We start from the raw sequence: 22,384 nt of genomic DNA, 5'->3' as shown, positions 1-22,384 counted from the left end.
CCCCCCGCCCCGAACCTGGGTGAGGCTGCAGTCAGCCTTTATTTCTACCACAAGGCGCCCTGTCCAGCTCACTGGGGTGGGATCCTTCGCTGCTTTATTTCTGTTGCCCCGGGAAGCCACCCGGGGCAACAGGCGAGGGCCCACGCCACATGTGCCTTGAGGGCACTCATGCCTGCCCACTGGGCCCACCGTCAAGCTGCGACTCGCTCCCTGGGCTGCGCCAAGGACGTGGCAGGAGCAGGCAGCCAGGCGGCCTGGCCGGAGCACGGCTGTTTCCTCAGCTGTCCCTAGGACAGATTTGTGGACCCTTCACAAACAGAGTGCGGACAGTGTCCTTTGAAGACGTTTTCGGTAGTGAAGTCCTGGGTCGACAGCGTGCGCTCTGTCCGTGTGTCCTCCCCCAGGGGCTCTTCCTGGCACCCAGGTTGTGCTGGCATCTTTCCCAGGGAGGTTGAGCAGTGTCACTGTTGTGAATGTGGAAGAGCAGCGCTCCCAGGGCCACCTGAGGGCTGCCGCACCCACCCAACACTCTCAGGGGTGGACTGTGTCTCCTAGGAGCAGAGAGCAGCCCCAGGGCCTGTGGCCACCTCTCCCTAGCCAAGCACCTAGGGGCGGGGACAGGAACTGCCTCCAGTCATTCACTTCCTGGGCAGGGCCAGCACAGGCACAGAGCTGGTCCCAGGCCACCACTGCTGGCTGTGGGCAGTCATCGGCCAGCTCCCTAGAGTTCTAAGTGGCAACTGAGTGCATTCCAATTTGGCAGGAAGCGCAGAGAGGCTGCTTACTTTTCATGCCACACAGCGTCCCGAGCCCGGCACCTGGCGGCTGCGCCTGCCGCCCGGCTCCGCGGTCACCAGCGCCCCAGCAGTCCCACTCTTGAGCAGGTACTGCCCTGGTGCTTTGCAGCGTGAGCCACCCAGCGACTTAGAGTAACCCTAATTGTGGTGTCCGCTGGGGACCCGGCTCGCCTCTGTTGGGCAATAACAGCCATCTTAGGGGGCAGCCGAGGCCTGGAGGGGACAGCCGTCAGCGCTGGTGTCTCACCCGCACACATCTGTGGGCACTGTCAAAGGGGCGTGTGGCTGTCCAGGAGGGGCCCCGGGTCGGCCGGGGCACTCCAACCTAGCAACCGGCAGGAAGCTGCCGGACAGCCGCTGCGCGTGGCGGGGCAGAACCTGGGCTGTCCGTGCGCAAACTCAATCAATCCAGGCCCCGCTGTGGGAGCACAGCACCTCAGCCGCGGACTGGGCAGAGTGCCACTATGTGCCAGGAAAATCTGGAGCCAGGTCAAGCCCCAGCATGCTGGTGGCCATCCTGGCGAACGGGCTAGTTATCACCTAGACAGGAGGGGAGAGCTGTGAATCGTCTCTGTAGGCCGCAGCAGCAGCGGGTCTGGCCCCCGCAGCCAGGACACATGCTAAACCTAATTAAAATGAGTAAGAAGACAGCGGGACAACAATCAGAAGGCCGCACCCACTGTGAAGCGCTCGCTCGGCCAGGCACTGCGCTGAGTCCTGTGCACACACACTAGCTCGGTGAAGCCGCTCGTCACCCTTGAGAAAACAGAAGTCCAAGAAGTTGAGTCACCTGCTCAGGATCACACAGAGAGTTAGCACAGAGCCCACAGCTTGCGCTCCTCACGCACCCCGGGCTCTCACCTCCTCTACTCACACAGCGTCTCCATGTGACTGGCGCATGGAGAGAGGACCGGAACAGTGCTGGAAGCAGCTCAAGTGAGGAGCAGGTGGCCCTGGGTCATTGTTCAAGAAGTTAGTTTGTTGTGTTTCCATGACGTGAGCTACGCTCACGTGTAGAGCCATCGGAAAGCGGGGATGCGGCCTACGGCCGAGGGCCGGTTGCAGCTGTGGAGGGCGTGTGCTGTGTGTGTTTTACACAGAAGGTGGATCCACATCTATTGACATGGACCCGATTCCTGACGTATGGCTGAGCGAAAGAAGCAAGTCGCAGGACGCTGTGTGCACCGCGACCTCATTTGTATTAAAGTACACACGGAGGTGTTTGTACGTGCGTACAATGTCAGGAAAGTATCTACCAGCCTGTCTCCCACAGCAGTCTCTGGGGAATGAAGCGCTGAGACGGACATCCTCTCTTGTCTGGTCTGAACCGTTTACGGTAAGCCTGATTATGACGCCTGTGATTTAAAAAAGCAGGCACCGAAGGAAGTCAAAGAAAAGGCAACAGAAGGGTTAGTACGGCCATTTGGCCTTCGGAATAAATAGACAATGCCAATAACCGAAAGAAGAAAGGAAGCCGTGCACAGCGCCTGCTCCCCTCCCCTCGAGGCGTCACCTGCTGTTCCCTCGCGTCCAGTCTGTCTTAGCCATGCCAAGCACACATTGTTTTGATGACCGTAAGTGAGATTCTATTATGCATGTCGTTTCCCTCTGCCCCGCTTTTCTCAGGTGTTTATGGGAAGAGCATAAATATCTTCCTAACTCAACGAAGACACCTATGGCATTGCCAGTGATTACGTGAACACTCGGGTTGTTTATCCCTCTGTTTCAAAAGGGCGCTTAGACCTCCGCACAAATCCAGCACCAGGTCCTGAGGATAAATTTCTAAAACTGAATGCTGGGTACAAGGATGTGAGATGTTTGTAGACGATGAGAACCCATGACATCAAAGAACCTTCCAGAAGGTCCTCGCCCATGCCTCCTCCCCCAGCAGCGCCTGCTCTCTGCACTGTCCATTCCTGCCAAAAAGCTGCCCCACCCCTTGAAAGTTGTACGCACCTCCGAGCTGAAGAGACTGTGACTGCTGTGCCCCTTGATGATCTCTGGCGCCGGGCGTTGAAGGGTTCCAGGCCATCTGTCCTTCCGTGAGCTGCTTGTTCGCGTATTTTCCTAATTTTCCCAGTGGGGTGCTGGTCTTTTGCCTGCTGATTTGTAGACGTTCCATGGCTATTAAGGATAGTCATCACTTTTTCATATATGGAGTTTTTCAAGTATGTTATTTTAGTTTTTACTTTATGATTTTTTTTTAATGCACAGAAGGTAAAAAACTCAGAGTTAAGCTTATCACGGTGTTTTCTTTATAATGTCTGTGTTTGGTTTTATATTTACAAATCCTCCTGCTCCTCCCACTCCAAGCCTATAAAATATTTGCCAAGACTGGAAATATTTTATATTTCCAGTGTGGTGTTCAGTCGTGCAGGTGTGAGGGACGACTTAAAAGCCCTTTGAGGCCCTCCCTGGTGGCGCAGCGGGTTAAAGCACTGCACTGAGAAACTAAAGCCATTTCCGATGAGTTCGATTCCCGCCTGCCCCGGAGGTGACCACATGGCGCGGCACACCTCTCCTGACCCGCCCGCTGCTCCCCTCAGCAGTGTACTTCACTTCATCGATCAGCCTGTTCTGCTTCCCGCTCTGTCTCTGGTGAATCCTCTCACCCTCCGCATCTCTGGCCTGTACCCCAGTTCTGTATGAATAAATAAATCTTTAAAAAAAAAAAGCCCTTTGAAATGGGGGGTAACTGCGCCCACACCCATGCTGGCTCCTGGATAGGGCCCATGGGAAGCAGTCTCCCCCAACTGGGAGAGGTCCTGCTGGAGGTCTGGGGGAGGCTCTGGGGTTTCTCTCAACTTTTCGTGTCACTGGGGACATGGGTTTGTGCGCTGGAAGCAGGGAGTCCTACAGGAAACACACAGAGGAGACCGAAGGTACTGCTGCTCCCCAAGAAGCGCTCCTCTGCACCCCTAGCTCAGCAGGCACCCTTCCAGGCATCCTGCACCCCTCAGCCCAAGCCCACATTCAGACACAAGCCTCTGGCCCTCTGGCACTGGCCTCTGGGTGGCACTGCGGAGCCGTCAGTCTGGCCTGGAGGGCGAGGGCTGCGACAGGACTCTGGGCACGCTGGTACCTGCAAGGCTCCAGGAACATGGGCTGCTCCCGGCAACCACCAACGGGGCTGCAGCTGTCTTTGGCTCTTGCTGCCTCTCAAGTCAGGCGAGTGAGGCCTCATTGGCAAGGCCGTGACAGAGGTGGGAAGCCCAGGCTCCTCGGAAATTGCCCAGGCGTCAGCCCTGCCTGCGGACCATCAGACCAGGCCAGAGCGGGAGGGCTGGGCCGGAAGGGGCCACTAGTGAGGACCCCGGCGGAGGCTCACAGAGATGCACGTGGCGAATCCTTCATGGTCACTGACGGGCACTTCACCAAGTCCTTCCCAGCCAGGGAAGGACCTCTCTTTTGGGGGAGGTAGCTCCATTCAAAATCATGGTGGCCTTCTACATGTCCAAGGACAGGGCTGGGCGGGCTACACAGGAAAGTTCCTAATGAACAAATGGCAAGTCTCTTCATGGGACCTTGAGCTGGTTCTCCTCCCTCACTGGCACCCGACTGTAAGTGCCCAATGTGAAGGCAAGAATGTTATGGTGCTGAGATGGTCAAGCTGAGATCCAGGAAGAACTTCTAGGTGGGCAGACCTGGCCCATGTGTGGGAATGCTGGGAGAAGTCATGCGTCGGGCTAGAGCGCACTGGCGGGCTGGCAGAGGGCTGCACTGCGACCTTGGCCAGCACAGGCTTCCTGCCAGCAAGGGCACAGAGGAGGGACTCTTAGGAATGTTCTGGCTGCAGTAGGGATTCTGCCTTGGAAGGCACAGGAGAGGTTGATGGGAGACTGGCAGGGGACTGTGACGTCGCCTGGGCAATACACAAAGCAGCTACGCGTGGGCTTGAGATCGTCTTTGGAGGTAGCATGGCCCTTTCTCTTTCGAATTTCTTTTTAAAAGATTGCGTTGATGCAACATTGGCTTAGAACATTGTACGTTTCAGGTGCACAGCATTAGAAGTCAACCTCTGTGTTTACTCGTCATGTTCTCCACCAAGTGTGCTTTGGTCCTTCACCGCATCCTTGAGCCCTTTTGTCCTATTTACTCACCCCTTCTCTTCTGAAGAACCGATATTTTGTTCTTATGGTCTGTTTTTGTCCTGTTTTTTTTTTTCATTACTTTTTATCATCTGCATATAAATGAAATCATGTGGTGTTGGTCTTTCTCCAACTTATTTTGCTGAGCATAATCCCCTCCAATTCCATCCATGTTGTCGGAAACGTCAAGAGTTCGCCTTTTCTACAGCTGAGTAGTATTCCACTGTGTGTAGGGACCACATCACCTGCACCCACTTCTGTTCCTACGGGCTTTTCAGTTGTTTCCAACTCTTTAGCCTGTGACTTCTTGATTGATGGAATTTTTCAGGGGTAAGGAAAAGACAAGAATCAAAACTGGGATCGAGGTTTTGTCCTGAAAATAGCCAAGGAATGCCTGGGAAGGAGTGAGTTCGGGAGTGGTACTAGAGAAACTGTGATATTTACTTTAGAAGAACCACGATTTCATATAACTTAAAAGCCAGGCATTGTTAAATGCTTTCTATACAGTAATAAACTTAATCTTAACAATGAGTAGATTCTAATACTATCATGTTTTATTTTTGACAGATAAGAGATGAAGTCACCAAAAACAATTTGCCAAGGTCATACGCTAAGTTAGCGGATGGAACGCAAACCAAAGCGAACTATTCCAGGGTCAATCCAGGATCAATGTTCGCTACCACCATGAGATAGTGCCCCCAGGTGCCTGGGCGTGAAGGCTTGGGTTTTGGCTGGTTAAATCTGATATGCCTCTTAGACATTCAAAATGGAAAGTTCCAGAATACAAATAAAAAAAAAAATAGGCCTAACTGAGATAATGGCTGAATTGGGTATGTATATGCTAAACATGTGAGTGCATAGTCATATGAATGCTATCTTGTGATATATAATACATATTATACCTGTACTAGTATATATTAGTGAAAGAATAAATTAAAAAGTAACAAAAGTGGCTGCAAGAGAAAAGAGAAAATGGGGAGAGGAGACAGTGATGGAAGTCAAATTTCTCTGAATCTAACTTGCTTCATACTTTTGGATTTCAAGCTGTTTAATATTTCATATAATTTAAATGCAGAATTAGATCAAAGAGGAAAAACCAATCTGTCGAAATTGAAAATAAATAAACCTAGCTGTATGTCAAGCTGATGGCATACTCGTGCTAAACAAGGTAATTTGAAGACTGTGAAACAGTAGTTTGACTGCAGATCCCTGGTGGAATAAACATGGAAGACAAATAAACAGAAGTATTCAATAGTGTTGTCCTTTGTTAATAGTTTTGCATGCACTGTTATTTTGTTAAAGATTTAGTTTTGTGCCTACAGAAATGAGGTACAGAATGAAGAGCAGCAGGGCGGGCGGGGTGCAGGAACGCGCGAATGGGCTCGAAGATACTAGCAGGACAGTCCTGCAGCGTGTGCTGCCCACGCACAGCTCAAGGACGGGACAGCGGCAGCAGCAAGGGCAGAGCGAGGGGCGAGCAAGTGCATTCTGAGATCATTATTTGTCCAGAAGTAGTGAAGGTAAAGCATATGTCAGCCTTTGCTGCTTCCAAGATAGCACTTTGGGAAGTCGTCGGAGCAGTGAGCTGACCGAGCGGGTGCGCGTGAGGCCTGGGCCGACCCTGAAACCGGCCATGGCCGGCCTTCGCTCCGTCTGCCTGCCAGGCAGCAGCGTGTGCGTGCCCATCCAGCAGACCTTCCCGGGGACAGCAATGAAATAGTCTGTGCTCCTCGAAGAAATCAAGAGCGGGAGAGGGAAGCAGAATGATGATGGCCAGTGTCAGAGATTGGTGAATTTAGCTGAGGAGTCTACGGGCGTGTTCTGGTAGTCCTCATAAGTGTTCTGGGAGTTGGAAATAATATAAAAATTAAAAGTTCAAGGGAAAATCTTAAGTCACCCAGCGCCCGTCAGCTGATGGCCCCGTCGGAGGGGGGGGGAATTGCGTGGGATGGAGGCCTTGCGGGAATGCGGCGCAGACATTTTTGCCTGACAGACACCTGCGTGGCTGCCAGTGATTCAGACCTGAAGCCCTCATTTGCAGACCGCAGCTTCGCCTCCCGGCCGGTCAGGACAACAGCACCCCCACAGCCTAACGCCACCCCTGGGCTCGGCCCGGCGCGGGCCAGCCTGGCTGCCCTCCACGACTGTCTGCGCTGCGCCGCGCGCCGCTGGGAACGTGGAAGCCTCCAGAACATTTGCACCTACAGCGGCGCGAACAGCGCAGGCTCCCGGTGGAAACTTGCAGCACACTCGTCCGATTCGCACTAACAGACAATTGGCTTTTCCTCTTGAGCAGGCCGCCAGCAGCCCGGGGATGGCTGAAGTTTGCGGGCCTCAACGGAAAGTTAATCCCAAAGCTGACACCCAATCTCCCAATTTCCTGCTCCTGGGGCATGAGCTGCCTGCTGCACCCCCACTTGCTCCCACCTTCAAAGGAAAAGCCCACAAACAAGCACTCGCTACTGAAAAGCCCCAAGAAGTGATGTACCAAAGGATTTAGGGCCTAAGCCACCCAAGAATTCCCTCATTTGTCTAATGGCTCTCAGAAGCCCTCTTTCAGTCTGTGTCCAGACCTAGGAAGACAAAACCCCAGTGGTCACTGGAGCCGCACTGGTGAGGGGCGCGGACTGGTTGCTGGACCCCGTGCTCCGGGTCACTGTGCAGTCCTGGCTGACAAGAGTCACCCCTGCACAGGTGCAGCGCCTGCAGGCCCTCCTAAGGCCCCCAGCATGTGGCTTAAACTCTTCGCGGGCAGGGAGCCCCCCACCCCGAGTCGCCACCACCCAAGCCAGCCTCGGCCGGCTACCGAGCCGGAGCGGCGTGGGCAGCAGGCAGCGCAGCCCATGATGGAGCAGCAAAAGGTTCGGTCTTCCTGGAAGAATCGCCACCACTCAGCCTCCCCGGTCGCATGCCCAAAGCTCCGCCTGTCTGTCATATCTGTCCCTGTCCAACAGTCAGTTCTGGGCGATTCCAAGTCAGCTCGGTACAAAACTATAGACGGCTTCATGGAATTCAGCTCAGCAAATTTGCCACTGGCGTATGCAGGTGAGGAGTTGTCGCTTTCTCATTGTGTTGGCGACCGTGTCCATCGCTGCGAAGGACAGGGCAGCTTTGGCACTTTTTAGCAAGCAGGTTACAGTGGTGCTGACCACTCAGTCTGCCTGACCTTTCCTTTAGACTGAGGTTCACTGGAATACAACCCAACGTCCATGTTTGTTTCTTCCAACATGGGAGGCTCACATCCTCCAGCACGCTGCGCAGCAACCGGCTACCCCAGGTCCCTCACCAGTACCGCTCCAGCAGGGAGCTCAGTGGGGACGCAGCCTTGCTGTGCATCTCTGCACGAGCTGGCCAGCAGGGGCGTGCCCCGTGAGGCCCTTCACTTAGGAATTGTCGTTGGGGAGCAACTGCTTCATTCCCATCTGGCCCCAGACATCCCAGCGCCAGCCTGTGACTGCAAATCATTTCAGACATCCAGATGTGGAGAAAAGCGATCCGCGACCGGGTACAGCTGTGAGCCAGAACTTTCAGGGGGAGGAGCTGAAGATTCATAAGCAAGCCTGGCTCCCTTCCACACTCCTCAAGTTCACATTCAACCTCAGCCTTCTTTGAAGGAGCAACTCGAAAGTCACTTCCTCTGGAAGTTTCCTGTATTTGCTTCAGCCTGAGGTGCCGGTGCCCCTAGTGACCGGCAGGGCTCAGCTTTGAGGAGGTGAGCTTCAGGCACTTAAAGGACACTCGCCCAGAAGACAGCTAAGTAGGTGGCTCTGGGCTCTCGGGTGGGAGTGTAGGCTGAAAGCGGGGATCGGAGACACAGCAGGGTCGGGATGGTAGCTGCAGCTGTGCGTGCAGGGGAGAGGTTGCCCGGGCAAGGTGTGTGTTCCCCCATGTCAGAGAGGGCTGTTGGCTCCCTCTGGATAATGTGAGAGCTGAGGGAGGAGAAACTCAGGTCACTGCACCACTGCACCACAACTCTTGAATGATTCTGCTAACGAGAAGACTGATGCCATCCCCTGCCCCGCCACCCCCAAACCCGGTGCTCCTGTTGCGTTCACAGAGTGTGGAGTTCTCAAAATGACACTTTTCCATGAATCCTTTCCTGAAGCTCCCTCCCGCGCACCCAGGCCCCCTCCCCGGGCTCGCTAGGCCTCAGCAGAGTCAGCCAGGGTATATGTGTACCATCATTGACATTTTCTTCCATTTCTCTCTGCTAGTTTGGAGTTTCAGTGCTGGAGGAAGGGCCCAGTTCTTGCTAAACACATCCCGAAGTAGTTAGTGGCTTGAGACGCTGTTGTCATGCTACTTGTAAACAGTCATTTTGCAGGTGTTTCTGTGTGTTATGCATTGGCTGCCGCTAGAACGTGGTGTGTTACAGGTCTGTGTCTGTGACATTGCCAAGTCCATTTCTTACTTCTAGTAAGCTTTGAAGATGCTTTAGAAAGCTTTCTGTACATGACCGTTTTGTCTATGGAGAAAAATAGTTCCACTTCTTTGCTATCCTTTTTGTAACTTCCTTTTCTCGCCATTTTGCACTATCTGGGCCTCCCGTCGCAGGTGGAGTGGCAAGAATGGGTGTCTGCCTGCTCCCGATCTTGGGGAGACGCCTGCCAGCTCATTCACGACAGTGTTTGCTGTTACTCTGAGTAGAGCCCTTACCGATTTGCTGCTGTTGCTGTTTTAATAATGAAAATGTAATGGTGTCTCCAACTCCTCCGAGATCACGCGAGACACGGGCGTTTAGGGCAATAGGGCTGTGGACTGAAGTTTCCGGTTCTCTAGCTATTCAGCTGATCATATTATTCCCCCCTTTTTGTGGCTAATGTGGTAGAATATACCGACTGAATTTTGAGTACTGAACCAGCCTTTCATTCCTAGAATAAGCCTCCACTTGGTCATGTTATATTGTCTTTTACACGTATTCCAAGATTTGACTTGCTAATTTTATGGAGGTCTTATTTGCTTGATGGTGTCTTTATTTTTCTCCACTTCTGAACATTACTTCAGTTGAGTATAGACTTCAGTGGTGACATCCCTCCGTCCGGACACGAAAGGCACATTGACGGTATCCGCCGTCTTTGCCTCTCTTTATGCCGGTGAGAAGTCTTTGTGGGCTCTATCTGGCATTTCTTTGAGGGTAATATTTACTTTTATCTCTCTGGAAGTTTTTAAGATTTTTTTCTCTTCTCTTTAATGTCCTGAAGTTTCAGCATAATGTTTCTGGGGGTAAATCTGCTTAGGACTCAGTGTGAGTCTCCCACCTGGCAAATCGTATCTTATTTCAGTTACTAGCCTTTATCACCTCAATCTCCTCCCTCCATCCCCTCCCCACCCTCTTACCCGCCTGTTGGCTCCCGGATCTCTTATTAGGTGTGTCGGCCATCCTTAGTCAGCCCTCTAACTCTCTTCATGACACCGTCATATTTCCCGCTTCTATCCCTGTCTTGCATTCTGGGTAACGGTTTCATTCCCTTCATCTTCCAGGTCACATTTTTTTCTTTAGTAGAGTCCTGTGTGCTTTCTCGGTCTCTGCGGTTTTAATGGAATAACTGCAATTTGCATGTGGAGCTCTTCTTCCCCAGTCCTGTTAGGACATGGCCCTGCCCCTACACTGTGGCTGTGTGTGTGTGTTTTTAAGTCTCTAGAATAATTTTGAACAGTTACTTTACAATTTCTTGCAGATTGTCCCGTTATTTCAAGATTTTAGAGTGCTAGTTTTTCTGTTGTGGCTGCTGACTCTCCCACGTGAGGGTTTATTTCCTTATGGTTTGCAATTTTTACTTGAGGGTGAGGCCAGAATGCCATGCGGGCTGTTCTGATGTGGCAGCCTTGCGCCAGCGCACAGAGTGCAAATTCTCACTCACATCCACCAGAAGCATAAAACTTGGGGGCTCTGATTTTTCTTGGGGGTCATTTTCTCCATCCAAAGCTTGCACGGACCTCACTTTTTCTCATTTCTTCCCCGGAATGATCCAGGCTTCGTCCCACTGCCCTGCCTTCGAGCTCTCTCTGTTTTGGTGCCTGGAGATCGCCGTGTATTACCTTGGGGCTGGGCAGCATATGCTGTGATGGCAGAGACAGTGTAAGTACTCAGATGCCTACATCTCCACATTTACTCGCTCTACAACTTCTCTAGCGTATTTCAAAGTGTTATCGGCGTGTCTGTCCCACTCCTGACTTCAGTGTGCATCTCCCAAGCACAGGGACATTCTCCTCACTAACCACAGTGCTGCCATCATACTTCAGAAAATCAGCCTGTTGTCAAGTAATCCTGAAATCCCACAAATTGTTCCCAAATTATACTTGCTAGCTGCTTAATAAAATCAGGATCCAGTCAGGAATCATACTGCACTTTCTGCCATGGCTTTTTATGTTCTTTTAATCAGGATTGATGATGGCAACTTTGGGAAGGAAACAGGGTTGTTGATGATTTCCTTGTCGTCATTTGTCTCCATCTCTACTTCCCTATTTTCTAGAAATTCAAAGTCAGGTTGAATGACCTGATTTTTGTGAGACCATCTCATAGGACACACTACACCCCTTGTATTTTATCACACTCGAATTTACCACAGCTGAGTGGAAGTGATGACAACATCATCTCCCACTGTAAAGTGACATTGCTCCGTGACATGCAGGTCATCTGTGAGGAGCTGACTACGCATCACAAGCAGATTGGGCTTGTGCACTCTCCGTGTTCCCATGGATGGTGAAGGGGGGGGGTCCCCTTGGCCGGAGGGCCATGTCTGTGAGCGTGAGCAGGTACAAGGCGACACATGTGGGGACCTCGGAGCCAACAGGGGCTGGCGCAGGAGACAGTGCAAGGACACTCGGCTATCTCCGACCACCCCGTCTCTGTCTGAAAGAATGGCCAATGAATGGCCTCCCTTTTGAGAGAAGGCCAAAGTGCTCTTTCAGAAGCTTTGCTTTCCCGTTCGCTTCAGCAGCGCTTCCCTGAGGCTCTTCTGTGTGCCAGAATGTCTGGCCCTGGGAATAGGGATTTGAACAAAGCCTGCCCCTTGCCCTCTCAGGGCCGAGGTCTAATTGGAGAGACAGACACATAAACAGACAATCGCAGGCCAGTGGGCTGAGCACTCTGAAGGAGGGGGAAATTGTACAGGCCGGGGGGTGGGGGTGGGCCCCAGCCAGGTGGGAGAAGTGAGCGCTCCGCCCCCAGAGCCCACACTTTCTCTTCAACTTAACATTGAGTGCCTTTAAAATTAAACGATGTTTTGTTGAGGTACTGTTGCTCGACACCGTCATACCTGATGTAGGGGCTAGGCTCACCCTTCTGGTAGCCTCAACTCTGCCATCAGATTTCTAGGGTTTGTTTTTGTATTACTTTGTTTCTTCGTATTCCACATATTTGTCTTTATTTTTAATCAAATTCTATATACATAGTGAATTGTATTATTTTCATTGCAGTAATGTTCGTTGGCAACACTGTGTATGATTTCGGGGTACAGGTTCACACCTATTCAGATGAAGGTGACCACCAAACCATACTCTTCACCCTGAGACTCTGGGCGCCTCCCCCTGAGCTCCCCTCCGGTACTGGAGCGTGCGTACAACCTCAGCTGCCCTGACAGGAAGGTGGCTGGAAGACAAGCTGTACGTGCCGCTTTCTGACGTGCCCGGCAGCCCTGGCTCTCCCTGTGCGGTCTGCTGCCACTGGCCCCAGGAGGGGCCCCTGAGCTCCCTCTCCCACTGCCCCCACACACCAGCCGGGCATGCAAAGAATGCCCCGCTTTGGGACCGCCACCTTGCGCTGCTACGTCGGGTTAAACCTCCCTGCGGCTGCTGTTCCTGTGGCGCCGCTGTCGCTGCTTTGGCAGTCAAGCCACCGAGAACAAGCTGCAGCTGCAGCCTTCACTCTCCAGCCCCGGGAGCAGCCAGTCGGTTTCTGTTAAGAATTCCGGTCTCTGCTCCGGCTCTGCTAATCCAAGCTAGTATTTGGTTTACTGCCTTTCGGGGTTCACCGTGTTTGTTTTTCCTGAGAGACTGAATGAGCAGACATGTCCATTCACTGTGGGGCATTTCCTGGAATTAGCAGTACTGTGAAGAAAAACCTTGGCGTAAAAGCACCAAGGCCCCTACAGCTGAAAAATAAATGCTCACCATGCTACAAAAGCAAATGGTTAATCCCAGGTCGCAATTATTTCAGCTTCTAATCAATTCCTCCTGTGAGGAAAGCACGTGAGAAATACGATCTCCAAACCTTTCATTCATCTCCGAGGTTCACTTCCTTGCAGCCCCAGCCATGTCTGGGGTCTTTCCCCCTCCAGGTCCGACAGGGCGGCCACTCCCTCCCCTTGAGCCAGGGAATCACTAATATGTATCCTCCACACACAAGGGGAAAAGTCTACTCTGCGGTTGCCCACGGATCGATTACAATAAAAAAGAAAAAAAGAGAAAGAAAACCCAGCTGATTCCTGCACGCTGTGCCAAGCTCAACACCGCCCCAACGCAGATTTCATACGAAAACGGGCGCCTCTGGGCGGGCGCCCTGGGCATGCGCCATTCAGGTCTGTGATGATTTGGGAATGCAACTGACAGCACCATGCTCTGACCAGGCCCTGGTCCTCCTCGCCCCGACCTCTGCCTGCAGGCCCGAGGAAGGCCCCGAGACAGACGCCCAGCTGTGGCGTCAGGTGTTGCCGCGGCGCTGGGACACCTGCTGGGAAGGGCCCTGGCGTGTTGGGGGCCCCATCTGAGGAATGGCTGCACTTTTGAAGGCGGCCTCTCGGGGCTGGCAGGTGAGGGGCTGGTGGGGGCAGCCGGGCAGCCATGCTGGGTGCCAGGTTGCGTGTGGAAACCATGGAGTTTGAGGCATTTCTTGCCCGTGCGTCAGACCCAGGTGGGCCCCCAGGTGGGCTGCCCAGAACAGCTCCCCGCTTACAAGTCACATCATCGGGCCTGAGGCTGCGCCCAGTTGCAATCATGACTGGTGTTAGGGTAGAGGGCTACAAGGAAGTCCCCTCTCCTGCCCAGCACCCTGAAGGCCCCTCTCCCATGCCAAACAGAAAGGGGGGAGCACTTTCCCTTTAGAAGTCACCGCCTGCTAGCTTCACTTGCTCTGGCAACTGTGCAGCACTCCTTGTTAGCTTTGCTCCATTCTCCAGGGGAGGGCAGAAGGCGCGTCCTCTTGTGTGAGCTTCGGGGTGGCTGAGAGGCACCCTCTCTGGGATGGCAAGCCAGGGGTGGGCCTGGGAGCCCCCTGTGGCTGTTGGCCTGCAGGGCCCCCCAGCCTTCACACAGCCTCCCCGGGGAGCCTAATGGCAGGCTGGGGGTGCTGCTGCTGTGCCAGGACCTGCCACCCCCTGCCCCGCAAGAGCCCCACTAGGTCTGCGCAGCGGGCAGGCAGGCCAGGCGCCCGTCTCCGCAGTCCACGCCACCTTTCGTCTCAGGCGGGGGACACAGATGGGGCCGTGATGCTCGAACGCGCCAGGGCAACGGCCCTGATTGCAGAGCCAATCAGCCTCGTCTGCAGACCACTGAGTGGGCGCTGTCCCCAGGATCGGGTCTCCCCCCAGCTCTGCCAACCTGCCTTCCCCTCAGGGGCAGTGACATTCACATGCAAGCTTTCTCTCCTTGGGCAGTGTGGAAATGCTCTTCACCCAGATGCAACCTCCTCCGCACCCCCCAAAGAAACCACCATCTTTGATGCCCTGACTGGGAGGAGGGGTATGTTTGCAATAAACTCTTAAACAAAACCCTCCATCGATGTGAGGGGCAGGTATCCGCTGGGTTATCACTGGGGACAGTGTCTTCGTGCGGGTAGTGAAAACCCAGCTTTCTGCCACAGGGCCCGCCAGCAGGGAGGCGGGAGCCGTGACACGGAACCACATCCAGCTGTTGGAGTTACCCAGGTTTCTTTTCCCTGCTTCCCCTAAAGAGTGGCGGGGCCTTTTCTCTGCAGACATAACTCAGGACAAATGCATCCTGCTCTATTCTAGAACGAGCGTGGTGAGGAAGCTGTCCTCCCAGTGCCAAAAGCTCAGGTGTGATAGGTCAGTGAGCTCTAAACGGCAGCTGGGGAGCAGGTGGCCAGGTGCCATGGACCACCCAGAGACGGGCCGAGGAGGCCGCTCTCGGCCAGGTCACCGAAACCTGGACGCAGCGGCGCCTGCAATTTGCTTGGCCATCTGCGCCTGTGCACACGCTCCTGGGCATTCTGACATACAGCCCCCCGGTCTGCTGCGTGGCTGAGCGGAGGTCAGGGGAGAGTGGATGTCCCGAGCCTCTGGAATGACACTTTTAGGGGTTGGGAGTGGCCGGATCAGCAGGAGCTGACACACGGCCCCTCAGGAGAGCGTCCAGCCTCCCCCAGGGCTCGGGGCGATGGAGTCACGTGACTTCGAGGAGAACACAGAGGCGCCATTAGCAGCAGCCTTGGGCCTGAGAGGAACGTGAGGCCCACCTGGGCAACAGGCTGGGCTCAAGGCTCACGGACAGGGAGCGCCTGCTGCTCCCCGGCAGGGGTCTCCGCGCGCGCCACTGCCCTTTCCTCATTCACTCATTCCTCAGCCCTGCAGGGCCAGGTGAGGAGCAGAGGTGTGGAGTGGAGGCGACTGGCCAGCAGGTGTGAAACTGGACCCATCCCCGGTCACGTGATGTCTGTGTGCTCTCACCTCTTTCCCATGCGGGCAACGGCTTCCAGAAGAAGAGACCACACTGAGAACTCTGCCAAGACTCAAAAGTCTGGAAGAAAAGAAAGTTGTATGCCTTCAAACTAGGCGAGCGCGGTCCCTCACCAAGGGAAGCTGTCTCAGGCGAGCGGGGGCGAGGACAGGCAGGAAGCGACCCTCCACAGTGTCGTGTACGCCTGGAGAGGCTGCTGCACGCACCGAACACAAGCCCTCCTGAAAGCGCCCTCTGATGTGTGGGCTTCCCCTTCAGTGGCCTAGCAAGGCACAGACAGAAGCCATCAGGCGCCTCTCTCCAGGCCTGTCCCGCTTGCAGTGGACAGTGGAACCATGCAGATTTGTTGGCGAGCTGCCTGATAACGTCTCTCTGCACCACTTCCCACTTGCTGAGCTCTCCGTGAGAATCCCCCATTCTTTCCCACCGTGCCGGGCCAAGCCTATTCGTGGTGAATGTGTCCACGGCACTTAGCACAAGCCAGACATCTCACGGCACCTGCCGCTCCTACCTCATTTGCTCCTCCTGAGGCCGCACCGCTAATGAGAAGCGGTGGTAAGACCTGAGCCCACACAATTTGGACCCAGAATCTGGGGTCAGTGCGCTCACTCACGAGGAGGAGAGGCTCTCCAGATCCAAGAAGGGGTAAAAAAGAGAAGAAAATTCTAAAGAAAAGTCCTAAAAGTCTGGGGACAGGTTTGTGTGCTGGTTGAGAGAAAAAAAAGCAAAAGCAAATCTATCATCATATTTAATTGACCTCATTTGAAACAAAGAACATGAAGAGCCCAGGGCCACACCTGCCTCGGAAGTCTCTAGTTAATATTCACTGGATAAATATTCGATGGATAAGTAAATGAATATGGATGCTTTTTCCTCTGAGCTTACATGTAAATCCTGCTTTGTCCACACCTCTGACTTGATAATGCTAGATTCAAATTTTATTTAGATTGTGGAAGCGCCTCCAGAGGCCAAGACACTTGGGTATGAACGCCCAGGCAGTTCGTGCAGAGGGTTTCTAGCCACGGGCCCAGCTGCCTGGACTGGATTCGTCTCTTTTCGAATAAATAGATGGCTTCTTGCGGTTCCTTTTTTACCTGGAGCCCAGAGAGGGGAAGGGCTGGTTCCTGGCCATGCATCTTGGCAGGCATCCAGTTCTTAGCTCTGCTCGTCTTCCTCAGTTTGAAAGGAATAGGAATGGCCGAGTGCCGAAGGGTCTGCGCCAGGCTGCAGCATGCTGGCGAGGTAGGTTGAGTGAAGTAGCACAACTTATGAGGGAGATGGACAGAAGATGTAGGAAAAGCAGAACATGATTTCATGGAGACAAAGAAAGAGTTGTCTCAAGAATAAGGAAGGAGTTAAGACTATTAAATGGCGCAAAAATTAAGGTGGGGGATATGTCCATTTGAAACATATACCATTTATGGTGAAGGGTAGACTTGAGCTTTGAGCTTTTAGCACCAGTGAGGGTGGCGAGCAGGGCACGTTTAACGCAGCTGCGTCGAAAACTGGGTGAACGGTTCGATGGCAGGAGGGGGAGTTTCGGAGCTAGGGTTCGGGGTGGCCAGTTTGAGCGAGCACTGAGTAGTTTCACAAGATGGTTGTTCGCCAAGTGGAAGAGATGTAAGAAGCTGAGAGTGGAAAGGGCAAGAGGCGGGCTGCATGACGGGCGGTGAAGAAGCCACAAGCTTTCCACCACCTGTGCATGGCCTGAGCCTTCCAGAAGAGGCCTCGCCCTGGTCCGAGAGTTTCCCATTTGGGTGCAGGCAGAATCCTGCGTGAGCGGCGCCTCCTCTCCCTCCTCGCCACTTCTCCCGCTGATGCGCCCACACATTCCTGAAGCTGAGGCCGGCGACTGCTTCCCTGCACCCTGATTCTTTTGCCTTTTCCCATTGTCGTCCTTCCGATTAGCTCTTTGCTCACACCTTGCCAGCTGGCTCCCAAGGGCAACAAGAGCTGAGGCAGCTTTCTGATTCCGTTCGGTTTTTTGGGTTTTTTTGGGGGGGGGAGATGGGGAATGAGGTTTTTCTACTGAGCAACTTAAGACTGTCTCTGAGCCATGGCCTGCCAGCCATTTCCCCGAACATTCCTGCTTTTCCCAGTGCTAATTCTGTGAGATTATCTTCAGTTCATTCAGTTTCTGGCTCTCGTCTTCGACCATGATTTAGTTTCTCTCCCATTGCAACTAAGATCTTCCATGAGCTGCCTTTCTGTGTCCTTCTCTGCTGCTCTGTCGAAGCCCACACATGTTCACTGAGTCGGTGGCAGCCCGTGGCCGGTCAAGCTCCACACAGCCCCAGAACCGGAGACCCTCTCTGCCAACTTTCGCCCTACTGAACGCCTGCACCTCAGCACCAAGCCTGGCACAGGGCGAGGGCTCTCACATGCCACCCCACACCTGCACCTGTGGGCCCTGGCACCGGTCTCAAAGCCTGTTCAGCGGGCCCTCGCGGCACCCCGCTGCGTGGGCCAAGAACTCTCTGTATTACTGCTGCCTGAGCCCCGCTTTCAACGTCAGACCATCATCTCACGCGACCCTGGGCCCGCACCATCACTTTGACCTGCCTTTGCGACAGTCCTTTTGAAGTGTTCAAAGTCACACGACAGGGAGGTCGACGCTCACAAATCTGCAAGCGCACTTCAGTGAAAGTTCAGGAAATATGGGAAGAAGCCAAGGCTTCCTCTAGGTCTGAATTTCAGCTTTAGAAGAAAAATAGAACAATTTTCTTAATGAGGTCATTTTGGACAATCAACTATTACGGAGAATGATAAAATGATAGAAGGGCAAATCTGATTCCACTACACCCGTTTGTTTAACTGAATTCACCTGATTGGCCTGTGAGTCTTCAAGGCCACGTTGGCCGTGACCATCATCCCCAAGTTCCCAGAAACTGTCTGTGCTTGACAGAAGACTGACGCTGCCCAGGCCTGGGTGTGGGCATGGGTGTTTGGAGCTGCGCTGATTGAACTCCTGCCAAGGTCTGTATCTATATTCCCAGAAAAGGCTGCTCCAGACCCAGGGCTGGTTCTGATCACTAGCAGACCCGCGTAGTCCCGTGGCAAGTAGGGTCAGCATGTGGGGTGCAGAGAGGGGGGAGGGAGACCCGGGAGTCCCAGTGGCGTAGCAGTGGTGATATTTTCATATTATTCAAAGCGATTAATAGCTACAATATAATATTCATGTTGATTTTAGGTGTTTTTTTTCTCTAAGCGGAAGCATAAGATCCACCTTTCCTTCTGGTTTTCTCTTCCTCTAAGGTATTGTCACACTTTTAGCATCCAGATTTAAATGCATGGTATAAGGTACAATTAAAAAAAAAAAAAAGACTTGGACCAGGAGTTAGGAAACAAGGCTTTCCTTTCATTCCTCAGCTAACCTCTGTGAGACCTTGGGCAAGTCACTTCACCTCCCTGCAGTTCAGTTTCCAGGTATGTAAAGTAGGGGTGTTAGGTGAGCGGTTCTTAAGATCCCTTCCGGGTCAAACACCTTCACAGGTGCATGGGTGCAGAACTGGCTCCTCAAGTCTGGGGCTGCTTGAGTTTGGGGAGATTCACTGTGAGCACGCGCAGCAGTAACACAACCTACAGATGCAAGACGTCTGCGGAAGCACTGCGGGTGCGCTGATGCACCCCACTCTGAAATACACGGCTCTGCCTGTGAGTTGAGGTGAGGACCTCAGGGTTCAATCTCTCCCCACTGTTTTTCTTTATTTTCATCACCCTCCAGTCGTCTAGCAGAACAAGGCCTTGAGTTCCTGCCCCAAAGCCCACCCGCCGCCCAGGTGGAGTTGGCCCTTAGTTCCCCTGGGTTCTTCCTCACTGCAGTGTGCCCCGCACTTCACCACACGCCCCTCCCGGGAACACACGTGGCCACAAACGCTTCCCATTCCTAAGTGCCCTCAACAGAGACTTTGCACAGTTCACTCTCCACAGAAACCCTTATGAACAGCAGGAGAGAATCAGGGATTTCTCGTCAGGGTGCTGAACACCTGGTGAAGTCACGCCAACCCACCAGTTCAATTTGAAAAGTATGGATGATGATGCGTATGTCAGAGGGAGACAATCTGTGTAGAGACACTGTACAGTCTCCACAAGCTGACAGGAAAATGGCACTCATTGTCAGAGAACTTGATCCCGGAGACCATCTCATAGGTGAGGGAAGTGAAGCCCAGAAAAGGAGAGGGACACACCCAGGAGAACCAGCGCAAGAAGGCGCCTTCGCTGTATGCCTTTCCCACGCTTGACGCTCACAGAGTTAAGGGAAGATGGCCTGGAGTAAAAGCCTTTGGCTTTGCCTTCCCCAGACGGTGTCTCTGGCAGGGCAGAGGGGTATAGACAGACACTGACGGCCCTTAATATTTAGGTGGGATTATAACTGGAAACTCTCCCTTCAAAGACAGAGAGGGAGGAAAAGTCAGAGTTAGAGCTAGACCAAAACTGGGCAGTTCTATTCCATAAATAAAAGTACTGAGGGACACTAGAATACTAAGAGAATCCCTTCTTCCTCATAGCTAAGGTCACCCTGTGATATTCTGCTTCAAATCTAGAAAAGAAATCGAACATTCCAAGAGCCTGCCTCACTCATTCAGCAAATGCTCACTTCATGCTTGTGCTGGGTGCTGGGCCAGCAGCGAGGGGAGGGGCGGAGGCACAAATGGGTGCTCAGAGTGGGCGAGCAGCAAAAACTATGTGTGAACAAAATACTGATGGGAACCAAGGAGAGAAGAGCCAGACAGTGGTGGCTTTGGCCAAGCAAATCCTCATGGAGGTGGCCCTCCACCCGCGCCTTCAGTGGGCACTCAGGAGAGAAAACAAGGGCTGATAACAAGGGTCTCAAAGGCACTATCTCAATTATCCCTGAACACTGGAGGTCTCTATTATCTCTAATTAAGAGATGGAAAAAATGGGGTTCAGAGTGACTAGGGAACTCGACACAGTTGGTTCAAAAAGCTAGGCCATGAGAGGCTGTTACCACAACTACTACTAGGCTCTGCCGGGAGTTTGGCCACAGGGCCCGAAAGCGCAGAGGCCTGCAAGAATAGGGTGACTTGTGCCAGGAGTGAGAACTCTCCCAGGGGGCGGAAGCAAGGCTGGGCTTGACTGTATACTCCACCTTGGAAGCAATCCACATTTACAAAAGGAGTTTACGGGCCGGCTGTGTATCTGCTTTGCTTTGCGTATGGGCGCAGCATGGAGAACGGATCGTTAGGGGTGAGTGGAACAGAGGGGTATGCGAGACAGGGCGCCTTGGACGAAAGGTAGTAGTGGTCCAGGAGAGAAGTGAACAGATTGGAGAAGATGCTAGGAAGGCAAGTGCAGTCGGTGACGACGAGAGCCCGAGGCGGCTGCTGGAGAAGGAGAGGCGTCCAGGATGACTTCAGGCTCCGGCTTGGGTGATTAGCAGAAGAGGAGCACAGACAGTGCCCAGGGGGAGACGAGCTGGTGTGCAGGCCGGTAGTGAAGGTCACCAGCAGTTACCGGTTGTGTCTATGAGGTCGCACACGCACTTAATTACACACAGTACAGAGGTTGCCCAGAACAATGTATAGTCTGGGCAAAGGAGATGACCCAGCACACAAGAACCCTGAGACACACTGGCACTGGTGGGTCACGCTGAGCAACAGGGATGTGGAGTAGACATTTGCCACAGACCCTCTCCTCGCTCCCACTGCATCCTCTGGCCACATCACACATCTGCTGAGGTGACGGGAACCGCAGAGAGCAACAGCACCACAGATGAGCGACAGTGCAGAAAGACACTGGGGAGCTGGGAGACCAGGCAGGTCCCCCGTGCCACGGACACTGCGATGGTGTAGGAGTCCTCATCAAATCTGCTTTTCCCAATACCTACGCCAACATCACCCAAGACCATTGCTGCCAGTGATCCACCAAGAAGACTTTGGTTAAAACTGATGCAATATTTGGCCCTCCCTGGTGGCGCAGCGGGTTAAAGTACAGCACTAAGAAGCTGAAGCCGCTTCCGCATGAGTTCGATCCCCGCCTGCCCCGGAGGTGACCACAGGGCATGTCAGACCTCTCCTGACCAGCCCGCTGCTCCCCTCAGCAGTGGACTTCGTCGATCTGCCTGTTCTGCTCCCCGCTCTATCTCTGGTGAATCCTCTCACCCTCCGCATCTCTGGCCTGTACCCCAATTCTGTATGCATAGATAAATAAATCTTTTTAAAAAATGATGCAATATTTGATGAAGGGTTTCGTCCCTCATAGACGCGAAGGGTCTCGCTGGCTCTCTTCATTTTTACTTCTGTACAAGATTCTATGAGAGTTTGGCTTAGCAAACTGGAAAACACACAGTGATTTCATCGAAGGGAGCTGAAGTTTCACTTGCCTTCATCCATTTTCTACACTGTAATCGTCAATCTAAATTTTTCTTTAAAAGACTTACCAGTTGAATTTGAAAGCACCTTCCCCATCCTAAGACAAAAATCTTCTCCAGAGAAAAGAAACAAGTGCAGTGTTCCAGTTGGACAAGAGAAGAGAACCAAGGCAGGCCTCGGCCTTCTGCCACCTCACGGCTTGTGGTCACCCTCTCCACAGCTGAGTGTGCCGCACTGAGGGGAAATCAGGTTTGACTCACACGTAGTCATCATGGACCAGTCGTTTCGCCATCGATTCCAGTTTGTTCTCGGGAGAGCTTTAGCTTAAGTGTAGCTGAAGGGTAACTTGCTGCCTGTGGGCATCAGCTTTTTGCAGCACAAACTTTCTTTCCTTCCTGACATAGTGCTGATAACTGACAATAACCAGAGACATGCTTATTTGGAAATCAAAAACCCTAGAGAGCAGCTTTTTACTTCAACACCTTTGTTATGATAAATTCCTTTCAACAGAAACCTTGGCTGTGTCAAACTT

Source organism: Condylura cristata, unplaced genomic scaffold, assembly GCF_000260355.1.
Source record: "Condylura cristata isolate star-nosed mole 26May11 unplaced genomic scaffold, ConCri1.0 scaffold00019, whole genome shotgun sequence".
In the NCBI taxonomy this organism is placed as follows: domain Eukaryota; kingdom Metazoa; phylum Chordata; class Mammalia; order Eulipotyphla; family Talpidae; genus Condylura; species Condylura cristata.
This window is presented reverse-complemented; position numbering follows the sequence as displayed.